The sequence below is a fragment of the Hibiscus syriacus genome, unplaced genomic scaffold (assembly GCF_006381635.1).
Source record: "Hibiscus syriacus cultivar Baekdansim isolate YM2019G1 unplaced genomic scaffold, ASM638163v2 tig00110670_pilon, whole genome shotgun sequence".
Lineage (NCBI taxonomy): Eukaryota > Viridiplantae > Streptophyta > Magnoliopsida > Malvales > Malvaceae > Hibiscus > Hibiscus syriacus.
The window spans coordinates 146,095-168,224 of record NW_024062818.1 but is presented as its reverse complement, the minus strand read 5'-3'; the positions used below and the strand labels follow the sequence as shown (position 1 = coordinate 168,224).

Here is a 22,130-nt window from a genome sequence, read left to right as displayed (position 1 = left end):
TTGCCTTTGAAGATTAAAAGAAGGAATATAAAAGAAGCGAATGGAGAGAGGGGGAGAGACGCACTTAAATAAGGATGTAATTTCACAAAATACAACTTAAATAATGTCTCATTACTAAAATTATCCTTATATTTGTTAGATTTAAATATTAGTCATTATATTTTAATTTATTACGATTTAATCCGTTAAACTTATAAATAATTGAGACATTAGTATTGATTTTAATCCTTTTAGTCTATTACATGTGTTTTTTAATTATTAATTAAATAGTGATTATCAGTTTAAATAATAAAGAATAGCTCAAATATAATATTAAATATATTCAAAATATCAGTTTCCCATAATAATAAAGATATAGCTCAAATATAATCCAAATTATGAAATGCCCTCTGTGGGACTTGATCCCACGACCTCAAGGTTTAGAACCTTGTGCTCTACCAACTGAAACAATAATATTTGCATGAACCAAGCGACCTCAATTGTTAAAGGAATGCTTATTATTCTTAGAGGTCTCGGGTTCGAGCACCAATGACTGTAAGTGATTTAAGCGTTCACTGTCAAATAGTTTAGAGAGATACTATCATTTTATACACCCCAAATCAATAAAAAAATAATATTTCTAATTATTAAAAAATATGGTTTATTTTTCAACATGTTGGACACAAATTGTTGATGCAATAGATGTAGGCATATTAAAAATTAATGAAATGCTTTAAATTTTGAATTGAAATGTGAGAGGGGTAAGTTGTATAAATTTGAAATGAACGTGATCTTAAAAAGTAATTAAATCATAAAATTAGGGGATCTAGGGTTCAAAGTCGATGCGATCGGTGCCGACCGGAGTGATTCTATACTCTATTTCGACATTATCGCAAACAAATTGCCGGAAATCATGGATCAACATAAATAAAGTTTGGAGACAGGGAATGAAGGTATTGGTCGTTGTATGTAGCATAGGTAAGAATTTAATGTGAATGTGAGTTTATTCTGTATGAAAGTACAATCATTTCAATCCAATCTCCATGACACGAGGAATACACTCTTGTAATGAAACTGAGTTTTTCAATTTTGGTTTTCATCATTGTTTTTGATTCTCATGAAATCGAGGTACGCCTTACCGTTTAGTTTTTGAGCAAAAAATTCCTTAAAGTACTTCTCCAAGGGGACTCGTCGAAAAATCGCAGGGTTATTTGGACCAATAATGCTAAGTGCAGGGCCTAATTCTGTGTCCAACTTGGAGCAATAAAACGTTGCAATTGATAGCCTCTCTTTGGTTGAATTCACAACTGCTCTATGCTCAATGCTGCGGTATATCCCATTTCTCAAAATCTGCAGAGAAAACAGGCATTCAAAGTGAACGATATTATATGCACGATGCCTAGAGAAATAACAGAATGTATACCTCCATGATGTCTCCGATGTTAACGATGAATGCATTCGGAAGTGGCTTTCCGCACTTGCAGGCCTTCGGTTTCGTTGAGATGAAAGAGAATCGTTAAAGCACCTGCATCGGATTGAGGACTGAAACCGACAGTCATATCGGGCTGAGGGCACGGTGGATAGTAATTCATTCTCATTGCTTAAACCCCGTCATCGAACATCTCTCTCATGTCTTCACCATCCATCTTTAAGGCCTTAGCCATGTAATTCAAAATCCTCATAGCTAGATTCTACACTTCAATACAATACAAGTCCATGATCTCTCTGCATCAAGATCATCAAATTGTAGGATCACAAACGCATTTCAGAAACATTTCCTTTTTTAATCGAAATATCGGTTTCGAATTTCGATACCTTAGCTTAAGGGGGAGCTTTTCGAATAGGTCAACCTTCAGTGGCAATGTGGTTATATAGAACATATCAGACCAATCTAGCTTCTGATCTTCCGAAACCACGAACAATTGACCAAACCCTTCATGATCATCTGGTGTTTGCCAAAGAAGCTGCTTATCTCCATGGGTAGTTTGAAGAAATTTTCAGTCTCCAACTTGAATTCCTCCAATAATTCCGGACTAACGCCATGATTCACTACCTATATATTTAACAAAAACACTTTAAGGATGGCAAGCGGGTACAATTTTGTTGATTCCGTACTGCATCCGCTCCAATTGGGGCGGGGATGAGTATAATTTTAGTGGGTAGTGGGCGGGTGTGGATTTAGAAAGTGGTACCCATCGCGGGTAGTGGGCGGGTAATGGGTTTGAGACCTTACCCGCTCCGCATCCGCACCGCATCCACTCTCTCAACATCCGCCCGCCCCACATTCGCATGCCCAACTAAATATCCATTAAATTTTGGACCTTTATGAATTTAGGTGTAATTTTAAGAGACTAATTTATAAATCTTAATATTGTATAAGATATAACTTGTAATTTAACCAAATATTAGGGATAAGTTTATGCATAATTTTTTTTCTTTCAAACCTCTCGTTACTGCGCCGATCTTTCAAATCTCTGGTCTCCACTCTCTAGCTTATTCAGGTACATTTCTTCCTTTTTACTTGAAATTTAATTTTTGTAAGAATCATTTCTGTAGTCATTTCGTTTTAAGCTCTTCTGCATTTCGTTTTAAGAGTTTAATTTTTATTTGCTCGTACTGATTTTTAATTATTTTTTAGATTCATCTCAATGTTTGTTTTAAGCTTAATTTCTTATTGTTATATAAATCAATATCTTGTGACTGAGCGCCCACGTTTTAGGCCAACAGAGTCAGATCGTTACTTCTCAAATCTCTATTTTTAACGTCACTGAATAGAATTAAGTATTTCACTCGTGCTTCTCAAACCTCCATTTTTAACACCATCGAAACTGACTTTTTCAAATTCAAATTTCAACTGAGTATTTTGCAATACTAGTGTTTTATTATGGTGTTTTATGAGAATGATGATTGTAATACTGGAGTATCAGATGTCACATGCTTGAAATTTTAGAATGTTGTGTCAAAGAATAAAAACATTATGTGTTTGACATTTATGTTTCTAGACTTTAATTATATCTTTTATTATGATGTTTGAAGATACTAATTTTTTACCCATTTTGATTTGTTTATTATTATTATTACTATTATTATTATTATTATTACTATAAATATTATTATTACTATAAATATTATTATTATTATTATTATAAATATTATTATTAATATTATTATATATATATATATATATATATATATATACACACATAAATAATAATAAAAAATTACAAGCCAGTTAACCGGCCCAAACCAAACTGAAACCCTAAACATTTAGGGTTTCAGTTAGGGTTTCCTAACCCTAATCCAGCCGCCTCTGCCTCCAGCCGCCTCTGCCTCCAGCCGCCTCAGCCGACGGTCCAGCTTCCAACCGCCTCTACTGCCAGTGCCACGTCTCACCGAAGGCTCCAGAAGGTCGGCCGTAGCCGCACACGTATTTCCCAAATGGTGAGTCACCACTGGAAGTCCGATGACTCACCGAACTCTATCCTTCGGACCGGTCCGAGATGAGCACCGGTGATGGCTATAAAGCCATCACCCAACCTGCAAAGAAAAAAAAAGAGAACAACAGATCCCAGAGAGACAAAACCGAGAGCAAAAGAGACAAAAATAGAGATCAAATCACAACAACCAGTAACCAAAAACAGAAGAAAAGGGAGGAGAGAAGCTTACCGAGAAAGCCACGACCACCGGACCCCTCCAAACCTCAAAAACCGAAGGTAGTTTCCTAGATTTGCTCCGATTGGGAGCTTTTTAAAAGAAAATAACAACGGAACCGTCGTTAGGACGGTCTGATCTACAGGATAGAACCAAAAAAAAATTTCCGGCCGGCGGTAACGATCACGGCGGCAAACGGATGCCGCCCGGTGGCCGGCTTCCCTCATCGGAGGGAAGCTAGAGAGAGGCGAGAGAGTTTTAAAACTCTCTCAGTTTAGAGAGAGAGAGTGAAATGAGATAACTGGCCCTTCGGGCCAGCCGTTTTGGGCTTAAATAGCCCTTCCCAAACGACGCCGTTTTGGGGAGGGTTATTCGTGTAATTAATAATAGTTAAATCCTTTCCGCAGTCCTCCGAACTTGTAAACTTTACATTTTAGTCACTAAATCGAATTCATAATACTTTTAATTTGATCTCGAAATTTTAATTTTATTTATTTTAGTCCTTTTTATTAAAATAATATATTTAGGATAAATAACAGATTTAATCCCTTAATTTTAATAAATAATATTTTAATCCCTAGTTTATATTTTTAATTTTATTTTATTATAATATCCGAATTTTAGATAATTTTATTTTAGTCACTAAATTGTTAAATAAGAAAATAGCATGTTTAATCCCTGTAATTCTGATTAATTATGAATTAGGTTTTTCAATTTTAATTTCACTATATTTTAGTCATTTATTTTAAGTATTTTTTATTGCTTTTAAATATATAGTTAGAATTGTATTTTTTTTTTAATTTTTACTTGTTTATATATTTAAATGTTGTTATAAATATATAATAAATAAATATTTATTTTAAATAAATTATTTTAATATTTATTTTTCAATATCAAAGAAAAGGACAGTCTTAATACAACTGGATGTCCTATTCTGATATTTTAAAATTAAAAATTAAACAATATTATTTAAATTAATATTTATCAATATCAAAGAAAAGAGCTGTCTTAAGGCACCTAGAAGTTTTTTTCTGATATTTTTAAATAAATAAATATTTTTTTATAATTTTGAAATAATAGGATTATAAATTAAATATATTTTTGAATTTTTAAATTTTAATAATAGAGACAAGTTATAATTAAAAAGTACCAATTTTGGGCGTTGTAGGGTGCTAATCCTTCCCTAAACGTAACCGACGAATCCCTTTTATTATTAAAAAGAACGAATTTTTGGTTATAAACGCAGATCAGTTAATTTTTTTATTTGATGTTTTCTTAAAACTCTTTTTATTTTTAGGTATTCGACCTACCTGATCCAAAAGGCCGATGGCGACTCCCAAATTATTTTCAAAAATATTTATTCACATCAATTTCCCTGCCAAGTATAATATTTCGTGCCCGGACGAAAACCGGTTACGACAGCTTGGCGACTCCGCTGGGGACTGGTCAAACTTTTAAAAATCAATTATAAATTGTCTCTATTAATTATAGATTAAAATTTCATATATTTAATTTATAATTTTTTTATATATACATATTTTTATAATATTTATATATATTATTAATATTTCATTTTATTTACAAGTATTTTATTTCATTATTAATTTTTCTGTCAAAGGTTTAAACATTTCTCCTCACACACAACACTTGCATTGCATTACATAAAGCTCTATAATTGAGTTGTCCCTTTTAAGTGGGAGTGAAAGCGACGTCTTCGTGAGAATTTATTCTCCGTGTCAGACCTAGCAAGTAACTTCCGGGGTTCATATGCTCTCTGTCTTCGTGAGAATTTATTCTCCGTGTCAGGCATAGAGAAATGTATCCCCTCGAATTGAACTCGATCCACTTTAGTCTGTGATGGACTAGGGTTAGGGTTAGCACCCAAGGGGGCACTAACAAGGACAATTCGGGTACCTTTATTCTTAGATCTGAAACCTTGCATATAAAAAACCTTAGAAACTCTTCTGATCCGAAGTCATGCCAAAATTTTGTCTAAAATAGGTGTACACACAGGAGAAATGAATTCTAACTTTCTTGTTTATTTATTTTCTTTACTGATTAAATTACATGTATATTTAAATTATTTAAATTTAGAAAAGCATGTTTAAATAAAAAATATTTATGTAAATGTTATTATTAAATTTCTTTATTATAACTAATTTATTTTCTTTTTGTGTGTTCTTTATTTTTCTGTTTGCATAGCATCATACAGGATAAAAGACATTGATCCTTGTGTTAATTGTCTCATTGGAAAGCCTTCATCTATGGATAAAAAGTGTTCAAATCAAGTAATTCTAAACTCAGAAGTAAGACAGTGGGCTGAGGACTTACAAAGACAAGAAGGAGACAGTCTGCAGGATGATTATGTATCTGACTTGGCCAGTTATACTCCAGTTTCACTAAAAAGAAATGATATGCAAGATTTGCGAAGTATTTGGGAAAGTTGGGATTCAAACAAAAAATTGCAGTTTTATCAGACTTACGGAGACATCCCATATTTGCTCTATGTCGAAGTTGATGATGAATTACTCAGAGCCCTAGTTCAATTCTGGAATCCAGGGTACAATTGCTTCATTCTCAATAAAGAGGATTTGGTCCCTACTATTGAAGAATACACAACTTTGCTACATATAGATGGGGATTTGGAGAATCGAATCTATTCAAAGTCAATTAAAACTCAACCCTTTCGAGTTAAATTAGCAAAGATTGCCGGGGTACGAGAAGAATGGGTAGCATCCCGTACAAAAACAAAAAGGCGAAAGCGAAGGCATTGCTTGGACCAACATTAAAGAACTTATTCAGAGTCATCCAGATATTAAAGTACGATTCGATTTATTTGCTCTGAGTATGTATGGTATGGTCATCTTCCCAAAAGTATTGGGATATGTTGAAGCTGCAGTGGTAGATTTATTCGAACAGCTACCGAAAAAGATTAATCCTGCTTCTGCAATCCTAGCAGAGACCTTCAGATCGTTAAATGCTTGTAGAAAGATAGGAGGTGGATGATTTTCAGGGTGTACCCAGTTGTTATATGTTTGGATCCGTAGTCATTTCTGGAAGACAGAAAAGGTTTCATACCGACGCTTTAATACGGATTACTCACCATTAAAAGAATTTCTGGAGCAGGAATGGCCGAAAGAAATTAAGAAAGATATGTGGATTAATGCCTTTCGAAATCTGCAAAGCAATGACATTGTTTGGCGAGCCCCGTGGCAAATCCAAAGGGAATTCTTTTACAGATGTGGAGATTACAACTGGATAATGCTACTCGGATTATGTGGAGGAATTGGATATGCACCACTTCTGGTTATAAGACAGTATGAAGGTCGTCAATTTGTACCTGTCACTGCTGGATTACAGTCATCTGAATTCGCATTCCATAGCAAAAATTATAAAAGAAGTATCATGGAAGCCGTTACAGCTTGGAAAACAACTTTTTGTATCCGAGCTAAAGCAGCAAAAGAAATGCTAACTCCTGATTATGAAGAATGGAGATCTGTCAGGAAAAACGAAAATATTCCTCTATCAGATCAAAATGAGGATATCTCTATGGAAGATCGCATTAAGGTGGTTCCGTCAGAGATTGAAATCTTGAGAGCTGAGTTTGAAGCAGAAAGAGAAGGCTGGTCGAAAGAATTAGAGCAAATGAGACAAGATAAAGCTATGTTGGGGTTGACATTGACTTTCATTCATCACAATGTGCAATATTGAGAAAGATAAAGAAAAAGGTGATGATGAGTTCAGAGCATTACAGAAAAATTACCAGGAGTTATAAATCCCGGAAAGCATCAGGATCAAGCCAAGCAACAATACAGATGACCAGAGAATTGAACATCGAGAAAGACGAGTTGAAGATCTGAAAGGAAAGAATAGCCGTCTACTCAAAAACCTTGAGAAAGGAAAGCAAAAAATGGAAGATTTTGAGGTCGACAGAAGAGAGCGAATTATAAAACACAAGGCTGAACACCGTGAGATCATGAATGAAATGCGAAGAGAAAGGGATCGAGCCAAAAATTTAGAAGATATGAAGAATGACATCTTTGATAAATTTGAAGGCGAGAAAAATATCATGTTCAAGGGATTTGAATCTGAAATGAACCGTTGATTGCCGACTTGAAGTCAGAGGCCAAAAGATGGAAGAATCCAATGTTGAAAAAGAAAAATGGGAGCTGGAAGAAAAAATTTCAACACCAGACTTGAGGTAGAACAGGAAGTGGCTAGAAATTGGATGCAAAGATGCAGAAACAAGGATGTTCAAATCCAGAAGCTTAATCAAAGAACACAAGAAGCACGAACAAACTGAAGAAGATCTGGATCAGTCTAGAAATAAAAACTCAGAGTTTAATGCTTACATTTCGCAACTTGAAGAATCATTGTTTCAAGAAAAGATTCGTCTAGGACCTAATGACCTCAAGAAAGTAATGAGGAAATGCTTCACTGCGAAGACGCATTAAGATCTTGAAAAAATTCTGCACAATTGTCAAGTCAGAATCACTGAGTTAGAGCAAACTCTTGAAGGAACGAATGAACAATGGCAAAAGTCAACTGATTTCTATGTTGAAAGAAGTGAAGAAAGATAATATGGTGTTCGAGGCCATGGTTCAAATGAGCGAAGTTGCTAGATATGTTGGGGATTAGCTGTGAAGCCAAAATAATTGAGCATCAGTTGATCCAGTTTCTAGGTGTGAAAGAAGGTGTCATGGTTAATGAAAGAATTATAGAACTTAATAGGAAAGCTATCCTTATCTGTAGTTATAATTATAAAGAAACTTTTGTATGCCGATGAAAGTTGTTCTATGACAGTTAACTTTTTGGGATCAATACCTTTTTGCATACATACATTTTGCATGCATTTATCATTCATTTCATAATTTCTCTATAATAATTTTATAATTTTTTATTAAGATAAAATTCATTAATTAAAATTTGGAAAGAATAATATCAAAGATTTTTCAATCGCAGTTATTCTGGCCAAAGAGAATACAACATCACTACGTACTAGACAAGCTACTAAGAGAATTATGGAGGATAAATACAGCGTATTGAGGAATAACATCATAAAGAACAGAAGAAATGAGATGAAGCTGGAAAAATTGAAGCCAGTATTGCAAATTCACAAACAGTATGATGCAGAAAATAGGACATGTTTAAAAGGAGGCTATCATTGGAAAAATGCCTGAAATCCTGTATCTTTAGACCAGAACCCATATATCCTCTAGGTTTTCCACCAGAATCAATTTATCACTCTGGTACTACACCTATACAAATCAATGCTCGTACATCTGCATTACAAGAAGCCAAACCACATGAAGATCAACAAGTGATCCTGCATCTTCAGCAAAAATCCGCTTATATCCGATGTGAAATAGGGATCTTATACTGAGCATTTGATCCCAGATTTGAATGAGCTGAATGAGAAACAAAAATAAATGAAGAACTGACCAGACAGATCAAGCTTAGAAGAACGAATGAAATCTGTGGAAATAACTGAATCATTCTATGGGTTTGACGCTAGTGATTGAGTTTGGTTCCAGACCTAATCCTCCCCATCAAGTTCAAAGCCCGAATTTGAAATATGACGGTACACATGCCCTTCTCCACATTACTATGTTTTGGTCGCAGAATGCATGATATGTGAAGACGAGAAATTGTTAATTCACTGCTTTCAGGATAGTTTGACAGGACCGGCTTTAAATGGTATACTCAATTGACCAAAGCCAATTAGATCCTGGAAAATCTGGCTAAAGCATTCTTAGAGTAGTATCGCACGTAATAGACATGGTTCCTGATAGATGACTCTCCAAATTTGGAGAAAAGAATAATGAAACATTCAGACAGTATGCCCAGAGATGGCGTGACACGGCAGCCCAAGTTCACCACCTTTGTCAGAAAAAGAGGCCACAGTAATATTTGTTCATACCTTGAAGGCTCCTTATTTAAATCATTTAATGGGGAATGCAACAGAAATTTTGCAGATTGGGTCATTTCTGGAGAACTCATTGAAATGTCTTGAAAAGTGGCAAAATTGAATCAAATGAAGGTCTAGTTCCAAAAGACCTACGTACCGAAAAAAGGAGAATGAAGTACAATGCAAATTCTTACAGCAAGGATTCATCGAAAAGTGTTACAATAACCCAGCCAAGGGTTAAGAAGAGGAAACAAACACTAATCGAGCAGATTCCAGAGGATCTCGAAAGGAAATGAAAGGTTTCTTTTACACCTTTACCAGTACCTATCCTGAGATCTATGATCACTGTTAAAAGCAGATGTATACGGCCTTATCCTTTGGTTCCCATGCAACCACCATTCCCTCCTTGGTATGATACAAAGGCACACTGTGTTTATCATGAAGGAATCACGGGTCATTCTATTGAAACTGTTTGGCATTCAAAAGGGTGGTTCAAATTTTGATCAACACTGGGAAGTTGGAATTCAATACACCATCTGCATCAAATCTCCATTGCCAATCATGGAGATAAAACGGAATGAATTGAAGAGAACAGAAGAAAGCAAAAACTGACATTTCTGAAATTAATCTCCGTTTGTTTGGGTATTCCAACAACTCTCTTTAGCCGGTATAATTCCACAACAATTCAGGCCAAAGCAAATGAAGGCAAGAATTATTGAATGAATAGCATCAGGAGAAAGGGCTAAAATCAACTATGTCCTGGATTTAGGGATTTAGTGCAAAAATTTGATGACAAGAGAAATAGAATTCTTTGAAGAAGAACCAGGGAAAAAAGAAGATGATATTTGCTCATCAGAGGTTAAAACCTAGTCAAAGAATAATGATCCTGTGATCATTAATGTGAAATCTACGGTGATTCCTGCACCAATAAGCCGAAAGTAGTTATCACCACTCCTCTACCATTTCCATACAAAGATACCGCAGGGTACCTTGGAATTATACTACCAATGTTTCATGGTAGGAGGATCTGTTTCTCTAGAAAAACAGAAGAGAAAATACAGAGTTTGGGTACAACACGACGTCTGAAGCAATAGCGAAGTCGGTTTCTTTACAAGAAGTGAGATGTTACTCTCCCGAACATCCAATGCTTCAGAACAAGTGAAAGCAAAAGGAAAAGCCATGGCAATACCTCAGAAGGTATTTGATGATGAATCCCCTCCAGCATTCAATGAGCCTGTGACAGAAAAACAAGCTCAGAATTTTGAAATTCTTAAAACATAGTGAGTATAGTGTGGTTGACAACTACACAAACAACAAGAGAATTTCTATTCTTGATCTATTGATGAATTCAAGCACATAGAATGCTTTGATGAAATCTCAATCAAACATTTATCCCTGAAGATATATCCCTCAATAAACTTGACAGAATTGTGGGACATATAGCCGCTGACATTACATAACGTTCACGATGATGAAATACAGAAGGCGGAATGGGGTCAGTAAAGCTTTGAACATCACGACACATTGTCTGGTCATGTGTTACCAGGAGTATTGATTGACAATGGATCCGCTCTCAACTTGATGCCTCTAGTCACACTTCAAGAATGCCTGTGGATCATCACACATGAAGAGTTATCAGAATGTAGTGCGAGCATTTGATGGTACTCAAAAAGAGGTGCTTGGGAAAATGGAAATACCGTTGTTAATTGGACCAGTCGTGTACAATATTGACTTTGTGGTGATGGACATCCACCCTACATATAATTGTCTATTAGGGAGGCCATGGATTCATTCAGCAGGAGCCGTTCCTTTCATTACATCAAAAATTGAAATTTGTTGTTGATGGACAATTAATATGCGTAGGAGCTGAAGAAGAAATCATTGCGTCGATAACAAGTGATGTTCCATATATCGACACCAATAATGATGCTCTTGAATGCTCTTTCCGAGCTCTCGAATTTGTAAATGCAACCTTTATTGCAGAAGGAAGCAAATTCCATTCCCAAATTGTCTGATTGCACCAAGATGACGTACAACAAACTTTAGGCATCGGAGCTAAAGCTGGGAAAGGTCTAGGAAAGAATCTTCAAGGGATTTCAGTTCCTGTCAGTATACAGATGAAGAAAGATCGTTTTGGGCTTGGATTTAAGCCCAATTTTCAGCAAAAGAACAAAGAGATGAAAAGAAGATGTGAAGACAGAAAGGCAAAATTGAAAGGGGGAGAAATCCTTTGGGAACACATGTTTTTTCCACAGTTGAAGACCATATTCAGATCAGGGGGAATAATTAATGTAGAACACAGCTTGTTGAAGCCTTTAAAGAAGAAAAGTTGACGAAAGATCAAGATAGTTGAAGAAGCTATGAATGGATTATTTATCAACATGATCATGAATGACAACAAGACTGGCCAATACTTGGATAAGATTCGCCCATGTTTTCCTGGAGAAACACTCAACAATTGGACCACTAAGATCTTCCTATAGTTTTTAATATTAACGCAGAGTAATATTCAGAACTAATCTTATGTTTAGCTCAAATATGAAAACTTTTTGTTATCTTGTAAAAGAAATTATGTTTAAATAAGGTTTTTTAAAATTTTCAGATGGCAATCTTCTTTACATTTTATTACATTTTTACATTTCATAAATTTACTATATTCTTTCGGAAATATGTCCGACTTAAATTTGCAGGTGTCACAGTGTTAATAGCATGTTTTATTCCTAAATTTAATCCAGTGATAAATTTAGAGCACCTATAGTCTGGAAGAAATCAAGGTGTGAGGATGAAATGGAATGTGATGTTCCTACGAACTATTAAGATTGGTAGAAAAGAAGACACAAATTCTACCCCACAAAGAAGAGGTCCTGTGAATTTGGGAACAGATGAAGAATAAAAGAGGTGAAAATTGGTACTACTCTGACAATTCAATAAAACAAGAATTGATAAATCTCCTTCAGAATTCAAAGATATCTTTGCCTGGTCTTATCAAGATATGCCTGGTTAAGCACAGATATAGTGATACACAAGCTTCCAATCAATCCGATATAAACCGGTCCAACAAAAGCTCAGACGAATGAGGCCAGAAATGTTGTTGCAAATCAAAGAAGAAGTAATGAAAACAGATCAATGCAGGTTTCCTACAGGCATCTAAATACCCAGAATGGGTAGCCAACATTGTTCCCGTACCAAAGAAAAATGGAAAGTTCAAATGTGTGTGGATTACAGAGATCTCAACAAGCTAGTCCGAAAGATAGTCTTTCATTACCCCACATAGACACATTGGTGGATAATACTGCAGGGCACGCGTGTTTCATTTATGGATGGATTTTCAGGATATATCAGATAAAATGAATCCTGAAGACATGGAAAAAACAACATTTATAACCATGTGGGCACATTCTGTTATAAAGTGATGCCATTTGGATTGAAAAATGCAGGGCAATCAAAGAGCCATGGTAACTTTGTTTCATGACATGATGCACAAAGAGATTGAAGTATATGTAGATGACATGATTGCCAAATCCCGAAACTGAAGAAACATATTCAAATTTGAGGAAGCTTTTCCAGAGATTGAGGAAGTATCATTAAAGCTCAACCCCGCTAAATGCACTTTTGGAGTAACTTCTGGGAAACTTTTGGGATTTGTAGTCAGCAAAAAGGAATCGAGATTGATCCAGATAAAGTCAAAGCAATTCAAGATCTTCCACCACCCAATACAAAAAGAAGTTCGAGGTTTTTTGGGAAGATTAAATTATATATCTCGTTTTTCTCAATTAACTGACAATGTGATCCATTGTTCAAATTACTTCGAAAGAACAATCTGAAGTCTGGAATGAAGAATGTCAAGAAACTTTGGATATTATTAAGAAATATTTATCCAATGCCCCAATTTAGTATCACCAATGCCTGATAGACCATTAATTCTCTACTTAACGGTCTTCGAAATTCGATGGATGTGTATTAGGACAGCATGATGAATCTGGAAGAAAAGAAAAAGCTATTTATTATCTGAGCAAGAAATTTACTGTGAAATTCGATATCCACCAATACAAAATTATGTTGTGCCTTGGTGTGGGCTACTCGAAGACTCAGGCAATATATGTTATACCATACTACTTGGTTGATATCAAAACTTGATCCTTTGAAATTCTTAATGGAATCGCCAGCTTTGACAGGCAGAATGGCTAGATAGCAGATGTTATTATCTGAGTTTGATATTGTATATGTCAACCAAAAAGCAATAAAAGGAAGTGTAATAGCTGATTTCTGGCCAGTGTGTATCAAATGATTATCAGCCTTTGAACTTCAATTTTCCCAATGAAGATGTTGTGCATATCCATGAATGAAGAAGTCAGAACAAATGATGAATTACCAACGGATGCTTTACTTTGACGGAGCATCTAATGCTTTGGGACGAGGAATTGGGGCAGTGTTAATTTCTCCAGAAAATGTTTATTATCCCTTTACAAGTAGACTGGAGTTCTTTTGCAGCAATAACATGGCAGAATACGAAGCTTGTGTCATGGGATTGAAAGCAGCTATAGAAAGAAAAATCAAATGTCTCAAAATATATGGAGATTCATCGTTAGTGGTGTATCAATTGCGAGGAGAATGGGAAACAAAAGATCTCAAATTGTTGAAATATCGAAATTTTACCCTCGAATTAGTAAAAGAATTTGAGAGAGTTACCTTCAATTATCTCCCTCGAGAAGAAAATCAAATGGCATGCTTTGGCTACATTAGCTGCTATGTTCAGGCAACTAAGAAAGTTGATATGATGCCAATCAAAATGCAAGTATATGAAATTCCTGCACATTGTTATAATGTGGAAGAAGAAGTAGATGGTAAACCATGGTATCATGATATTCTTCATATATCAAAAATCAAAGTTATCCACCAAATGCATCGGAAATGATAAAAGAACCTTGAGAGAATGGCTGCTGGATATTTTCTTGATGGAGAGATTATGTATAAAGAAGCAATGATCAAATGCTATTGAGATGTTTAAATACCAGCGAAGCTCAAAACGTCATTGAAGAAGTACACAGTGGAATGTGGAACACATGCAAATGGTCTTTCCATGGCCAGAAAAATAATGAGATATGGATACTATTGGGCTACTATACAGATTGCATTGATTATGCAAGGAAATGTCATAAATGCCAGATATATGCAGACAAAATTCATGTACCCCCATCTCCTTACATGTAATGACAGCACCCTGGCCATTTCTATGGGAATAGATGTCATTGGGGAATCACACCAAAAGCATCGAATGGCATTGCTTCATCCTTGTGGCAATTGATTTTTACCAAATGGGTTGAACTGCTTCATATATATTAAGAGTCCACAGTCTGTAAATTCATAAAGAAAGATAGTTTGCCGATATGGTCTACCAGAAAGGATTACAGATAATGCTCTGAACTTGAACAACAAAATGATGACCGAACTTTGTGCGCATTTTAAGATTAAACATTCAAATTCAGTGGCATATCGTCCAAAGATGAATGGGGCAGTTGAAGCAGCAAATAAGAACATCAAGAATCATTACAAAGACCACTGAAACTTACAAGATTGGCACTAAAGTTACCTTTTTGCTTTATGCATACCGAACTACTGTTCGAACATCTACTGGGGCAACTCCGTTTTCTTTAGTCTACGGATGGAAGCAGTCTTACCATTGAAGTTGAGATACCATCGCTTCGAATATTGAGAGAAACAAAATTGGATAATCTGAATGGATCCAAGCTAGAGTTGATCAATTGACCTTTTGAGGAGAAAAGATTGAAAGCTATTTGCCATGGACAGATGTATCAAAAACGGATGATGAGTCTCATGACAAAAAGTACATCCAGAGAATTCCAAGAGGGTGATCTAGTACTAAAAAGATCTTGCCTATACATAAAGATTTCCGTGGGAAATTGATGCCTAATTGGGAAGGGCCTACGTTGTAAAAAAGGCCTTTTCCGGAGGAGCATTGATCTTAGCAGAAATGGATGGAAAATTCTGAGAAATCCAATAAACTCGGATTCTGTCAAGAATATGCTTGAAGAAAAAAAAAAAAAAGAAAAGAAAAAAAAAGAAAGAAAAAAGAAAAAGGGGGTCAAGGTGAAAACCCACAAAGGGCATCTTGTAATCAAAGGAAGGATTTGAGTTGAAAACCTGAAAAGGCGGCTCAAATGCAGGTTGACATTAGGCATCTGACAATTGAACTCTCTGAAGATTTTGACAGTTTGGAAGAAATTTCACATCTACAAGCATTCGACAACGTTTGAGATCTTCCAGACAAAGCTTACATCATTCTCTAAATTGTGTCAACTTGATTAATTTAGAAATACTTATGCTTATAATTTGTTGAGACATTTGAATTTTTATCATTCTTATGCTTGCCATAACTTTGAATACAATTCTATTTATTTCAAGTTCAATTTATTTGAGATTCAATTTATTTTTGAAAATTCAATTTATTCTTTTATTGAAATAACATAATTTTGAAATAATTAAGATTTCTGATATCACTTTATGTTAATATTTTTAAATACATGGAATACGAAATAAGCAATCATCATCATCTTAAAGCCATGACATTAAGGTTTTTACACTGGATGTCATCGACAACAAGATTGAATCTCCAAATCTACTCATCAATTGCTCCCAACTGATCACTATTCAGTTATTGCTCATCTGTTTTCAAAAGTATTGCAAGACAATAGAAGGCAACCTCTCATCATTGATCTTAGAGAAAGAGACATGACTAGAAACCTAGAAGTATTTTCACCTCATCGGTCAAGTGGAATAACTTTATTCCTTCCAACCCATACTAGATCCATTTTCAGCACTCATCAAGAACATACTTCTGGATACTCAAAGATGGCTCATTGTCATAAGCTTCAAGAGCCTTACAGATCCTTTCTGTCAATTTGGCACTTTTGTACATGTTATAACAGTTCAACTTTGTTCTTGGATCACATGAAAGCCATCATTTCTTTGTCAATGGAAAAGCATCAGCACATGAAGGAAGCAGAATAAGAGAAAATCTGTTCTTAATTGGCAGAATTATGAATATAGCCATTGTCAGTGTAGTAGTATGAAAATGTTTCGAATCTACAAATTATGGTTTTACATCTAATAGTATGTGATATCCCAGTCCAAACCTTAACTGGAATAAGCAATGTACTCATAGCATCTCTGGAAGTGTTTGAGTTATCTGATCTGTTTGTCAAACCAATCATGAATTGGGAAGATGAATGTGATCATAGTATCTTCTGGAAGTGTTCTTTGAGTTATCTGATCTGGTTTGGCAGAACCAATCATTGAATTGGGAAGATGAATGTGCTCATAGTATCTTCTGGAATTGTTCTTTGAGTTATCTGATCTGGTTTAGCAGAACCAATCATTGAATTGGGAAGATGAATGTGCTCATAGCATCTTTTGGAAGTGTTCTTTGAGTTATCTGATCTGGTTTAGCAGAACCAATCATTGAATTTGGAAGATGAATGTGCTCATAGCATCTTCTGGAAGTGTTCTTTGAGTTATCTGATCTGGTTTAGCAGAACCAATCATTGAATTTGGAAGATGAATGTGCTCATAGCATCTTCTGGAAGTGTTCTTTGAGTTATCTGATCTGGTTTAGCAGAACCAATCATTGAATTTGGAAGATGAATGTGCTCATAGCATCTTCTGGAAGTGTTCTTTGAGTTATCTGATCTGGTTTGGCAGAACCAATCATTGAATTTGGAAGATGAATTTGCTAATAGCATCTTCTGAAAGTGTTCTTTGAGTTATCTGATCTGGTTGGACAAAACCAATCATTGAATTTGGAAGATGAATTTGCTAATAGCATCTTCTGGAAGTGTTCTTTGAGTTATCTGATCTGGTTGGACAGAACCAATCATTGAATTTGGAAGATGAATTTGCTCATAGTAGAAATAAGGAGACTCAATAGCATCTTCTGGAAGTGTTCTTTGAGTTATCTGATCTGGTTTGGTAGGAACTACAGAACCAATCATTGGAATTAAAAGATGAACTGCATGATCATCTTCATAAGAAGCTCTTTCAGCTTCTTTTGCTTATCCCTTTCCCAAAAATCATAGCACAGTTTCGTCTTTGCTTGTAACTGGGATCATTGCATAATGGCTTCCCATCTTTTACCGGAAGAAGTGCGTCAGCATCCTTAGTCATTTGAACAGCACATATAAAATCTATCAATTTTGCAATTGATGAATCTGAACCACATCTCTCCATAGCTATTGAAGTTTCAGCCTCTGAGAATCCCATTTTTGTCAAGATTAACAGTTTATTCTCCTCATCAGAATCAGAATTCAAGATTTCTCGGTATTAGAAGAAATATCGATATCTGTGAAATCATCTTGAAAGGTCACTTCATAATCAGATGAGTTGTTACAGAATCAACATGTTACATGAAGGCAAGCTTTTCAAGAGCCTATACTATTGAGTTTTATCTCAGAGGTTTGTGACATATATCTACATCTACATTTGTCAAAGATGATAGATTCTCTGATTTGAAGAAGAAAGATTTATTGGGTTTCTACAACTGAAGAAATACTCAGTTCACCAATCTGAAATCAAATAACTTAACATTCATGCATCATATTTATGTGTTTGCAAAAATAGGTGCATTTTCATTCATTTTCATCCATATTGAATTTTTAACAGGAATTCCAAAGATTCTTAGCAAAGATTTAAATCCATTACTTGATGGATTAGATTTTCCAGTTCGAGTTCATAATGAAGAACTCATCTGAAGAAGAAGAAAAAGTTCATAATGAGAAGAGCTTGTTCAACCTTTTGCTCAAATCCATCATTTGATGGATCAGCTTTTCCAGAGAAAGTTCATAATGAGAAGAACTCATCTGAAGAAGGAAGAAGAAATTCATAATGGGAAGAATTTGTTCAACCTTTTGCCTGAATTCATCACTTAATGGATCAGCTTTTCCAGAGAAGGTTCATAATGAGAAGAACTCATCTGAAGAAGGATGAAGAGTTCATAATGAGAAGAATTTGTTCACCCTTTTGTTTAAATTCATCATATGGATTAACATTGCCAGGTAGAGTTCATAATGAGAAGAACTCGTCATCTAAGGAAGAAGAAGTTCATAATGAGAAGAATTTGTTCAACCTTTTGCTCAAATCCATCACTTGATGGATCACTTTTCTAGAGAAGTTCATAATGAGAAGAACTCATCGAAAGAAGGAGAAGAAGTTCATAATGAGAAGAATTTGTTCAACCTTTTGCTCAATCCATCACTTGATGGATCAACTTTTCTAGAGAAAGATCATAATGAAAAACTCATCGAAAGAAGGATGAAGAAGTTCATAATGAGAAGAACTCATCAAGAGATTATTCAACCTTTTGAATGACTCTATCACAGAAAGAAAGAGGTCAACATCATCCCCAGGAAAGTTCATAATGAGAAGAACTCTGAAGAAAGAGAAGATTTTATTCAACATCTCCATCATATCAAGTGAAGCCAAATGGATAAAAAAATTATTATCTTTCGTCTTTGCCCTATTCTTGTTAACACACGAATGAGCAAAGAGGGGCAGCTGAAGATCTAATTTTTTTTACCCATTTTGATTTGTTTATTATTATTACTATAATATTATTATATTATTACTATAAATATTATTATTACTAAATATTATTATTATTATAAATATTATTATTATTATTATTATTATAAATATTATTATTAATATTATTATTAAATATATTTATATATATATATATATACATAAATAATAATAAAAAATTACAAGCCAGTTAACCGGCCCAAACCAAACCGAAACCCTAAACATTTAGGGTTTCAGTTAGGGTTTCCTAACCCTAATCCAGCCGCCTCTGCCTCCAGCCGCCTCAGCCGACGGTCCAGCTTCCAACCGCCTCTGCTGCCAGTGCCACGTCTCACGAAGGCTCCAGAAGGTCGGCCGTAGCCGCACACGTATTTCCCAAATGGTGAGTCACCACTGGAAGTCCGATGACTCACCGAACTCTATCCTTCAGACCGGTCCGAGATGAGCACCGGTGATGGCTATAAAGCCATCACCCAACCTGCAAAGAAAAAAAAAGAGAACAACAGATCCCAGAGAGACAAAACCGAGAGCAAAAGAGATAAAATAGAGATCAAATCACAACAACCAGTAACCAAAAACAGAAGAAAAGGGAGGAGAGAAGCTTACCGAGAAAGCCACGAAAAACCGAAGGTAGTTTCCTAGATTTGCTCCGATTGGGAGCTTTTTAAAAGAAAATAACAACGGAACCGTCGTTAGGACGGTCTGATCTACAGTATAGAACCAAAAAAAAATTTCCGGCCGGCGGTAACGATCACGGCGGCAAACGGATGCCGCCCGGTGGCCGGCTTCCCTCCGATGAGGGAAGCTAGAGAGAGGCGAGAGAGTTTTAAAACTCTCTCAGTTTAGAGAGAGAGAGTGAAATGAGAAATGAGATAACTGGCCCTTGGGCCAGCCGTTTTGGCTTAAATAGCCCTTCCCAAACGACGCCGTTTTTGGGGAGGTTATTTGTGTAATTAATAATAGTTAAATCCTTTTCGCAGTCCTCCGAACTTGTAAACTTTACATTTTAGTCACTAAATCAAATTCATAATACTTTTAATTTGATCTCGAAATTTTAATTTTATTTATTTTAGTCCTTTTTAATTAAAATAAATATTTAGGATAAATAACAGATTTAATCCCTTAATTTTAATAAATAATATTTTAATCCCTAGTTTATATTTTAATTATTTTTTATAATATCCGAATTTTAGATAATGTTATTTTAGTCACTAAATTGTTAAATAAGAAAATAGCATGTTAATCCCTGTAATTCTGATTAATTTGAATAGGTTTTTCAATTTTAATTTCACTATATTTAGTCATTTATTTTAAGTATTTTTTATTGCTTTTAAATATATAGTTAGAATTGTATTTTTTTTTAATTTTTACTTGTTTATATTTAAATGTTGTATAAATATATAATAAATAAAATTATTTTAAATAAATTATTTTAATATTTATTTTTCAATATCAAAGAAAAGGACAGTCTTATACAACTGGATGTCCTATTCTGAATTTTAAAATTAAAAATTAAAAAATATTATTTAAATTAATATTTATCAATATCAAAGAAAGAGCTGTCTTAAGGCACCTAGAAGTTTTTTTCTGATATTTTAAATAAATAAATTTTTTATAATTTTGAAATAATAGGATTATAAATTAAATATATTTTTGAATTTTTAAATTTTAATAATAGAGACAAGTTATAATTAAAAAGTACCAATTTTGGGCGTTGTAGGGGTGCTAATCCTTCCCTAAACGTAACCGACCACGAATCCCTTTTTATTATTAAAAAGAACGAATTTTTGGTTATAAACGCAGATCAGTTAATTTTTTTATTTGATGTTTTCTTAAAACTCTTTTAAAGAAAAATAATTTTTAGGTATCGACCTACCTGATCCAAAAGGCCGATGGCGACTCCCAAATTATTTTCAAAAATATTTATTCACATCAATTTCCCTGCCAAGTATAATATTTCGTGCCCGGACGAAAACCGGTTACGACAATGTTTTATGTACTTTAAGATCTATATTAACACTTAACTCATATAATTATTGGTTTATTTTATTATGTTTCTTAATAGATATGTTTGTTTTATGTTTGTTGTTTATGTATAACTTAAGTTTGCTGTACGGCGGGTCTAGCCGGATACGTCTCCAGTGGGTAGTGGGTGTGGGGATGGATTTGAGAATGTATCCGCGTGGACTGGTGTGATTTGAAATTTTTTACCTATTATAGATAGTGGGCGGGTGATGAATTGAAAAATATTAAATTGATATGGGGATGGGGAGGGAGTATCCACACCCGACCCACCCGTTTGCCATCCCTAAAACACTTGCTTTAACAATTTCATGAAACAACTGATGAGTAGTAAGAACTATGGCTTACCTGGAAGAATCCCCAGTCCTTGCAAAGCAGAGTGTAATCTTTCGAGTTCGGAGTCGATGAAACCGTCGGCAGCCAGCTTCTGAAGATCGATGATGGGGACAGATGGAAGGTGATGATTGGCGGGATGGAGGGAGATTCTTGATGGGGACGATGGTATCTATGTGGGATTTTGGTGAGGGGTTCTTTGTCAAGTTCTTGAACACTCGGAACTATGAGAGATCTCCCAAAGATGAAGGACTCTGAACCTTTTGGCGACAAGTCGACAACATTGACGCACAAGGCTTAGGGTTGGTGCTTTCAACTTCGGGGTTTCAATAATGGGAGTGAAACCTTGCAATTTGCATTATTATATAAATGAAACTTCTCAGCTCCACACAGTGGACAAACAAAACCGCCATGCTACTGCTAGCCTACTAGAACTAAATGATTTAAGAATAACTGTGACTAAATGAAAATTCACCTAGGGACCTGCGGGGAATTAACCCAAATTGAGTTAGTGGCTTAGTTGTCTCATGCCTGTCTGCTTTTTTTCTTTTTTCTTTTCCATTGCTATTGCCTTTTTCTCCTCATCGTATCTTCTTGACAAAGTCCACTAAGCCATGAACTGCCACCGCCTCTAATTCGCCGG

The 22,130-nt window shown here is 35.0% G+C and overlaps 1 pseudogene; it reads right to left on the bottom strand.

The window, feature by feature from the left end:
* Positions 1-985: 985 nt before the first annotated feature.
* On the bottom strand, positions 986-21,900 carry LOC120137435 (annotated as a pseudogene).
* Positions 21,901-22,130: the final 230 nt, after the last annotated feature.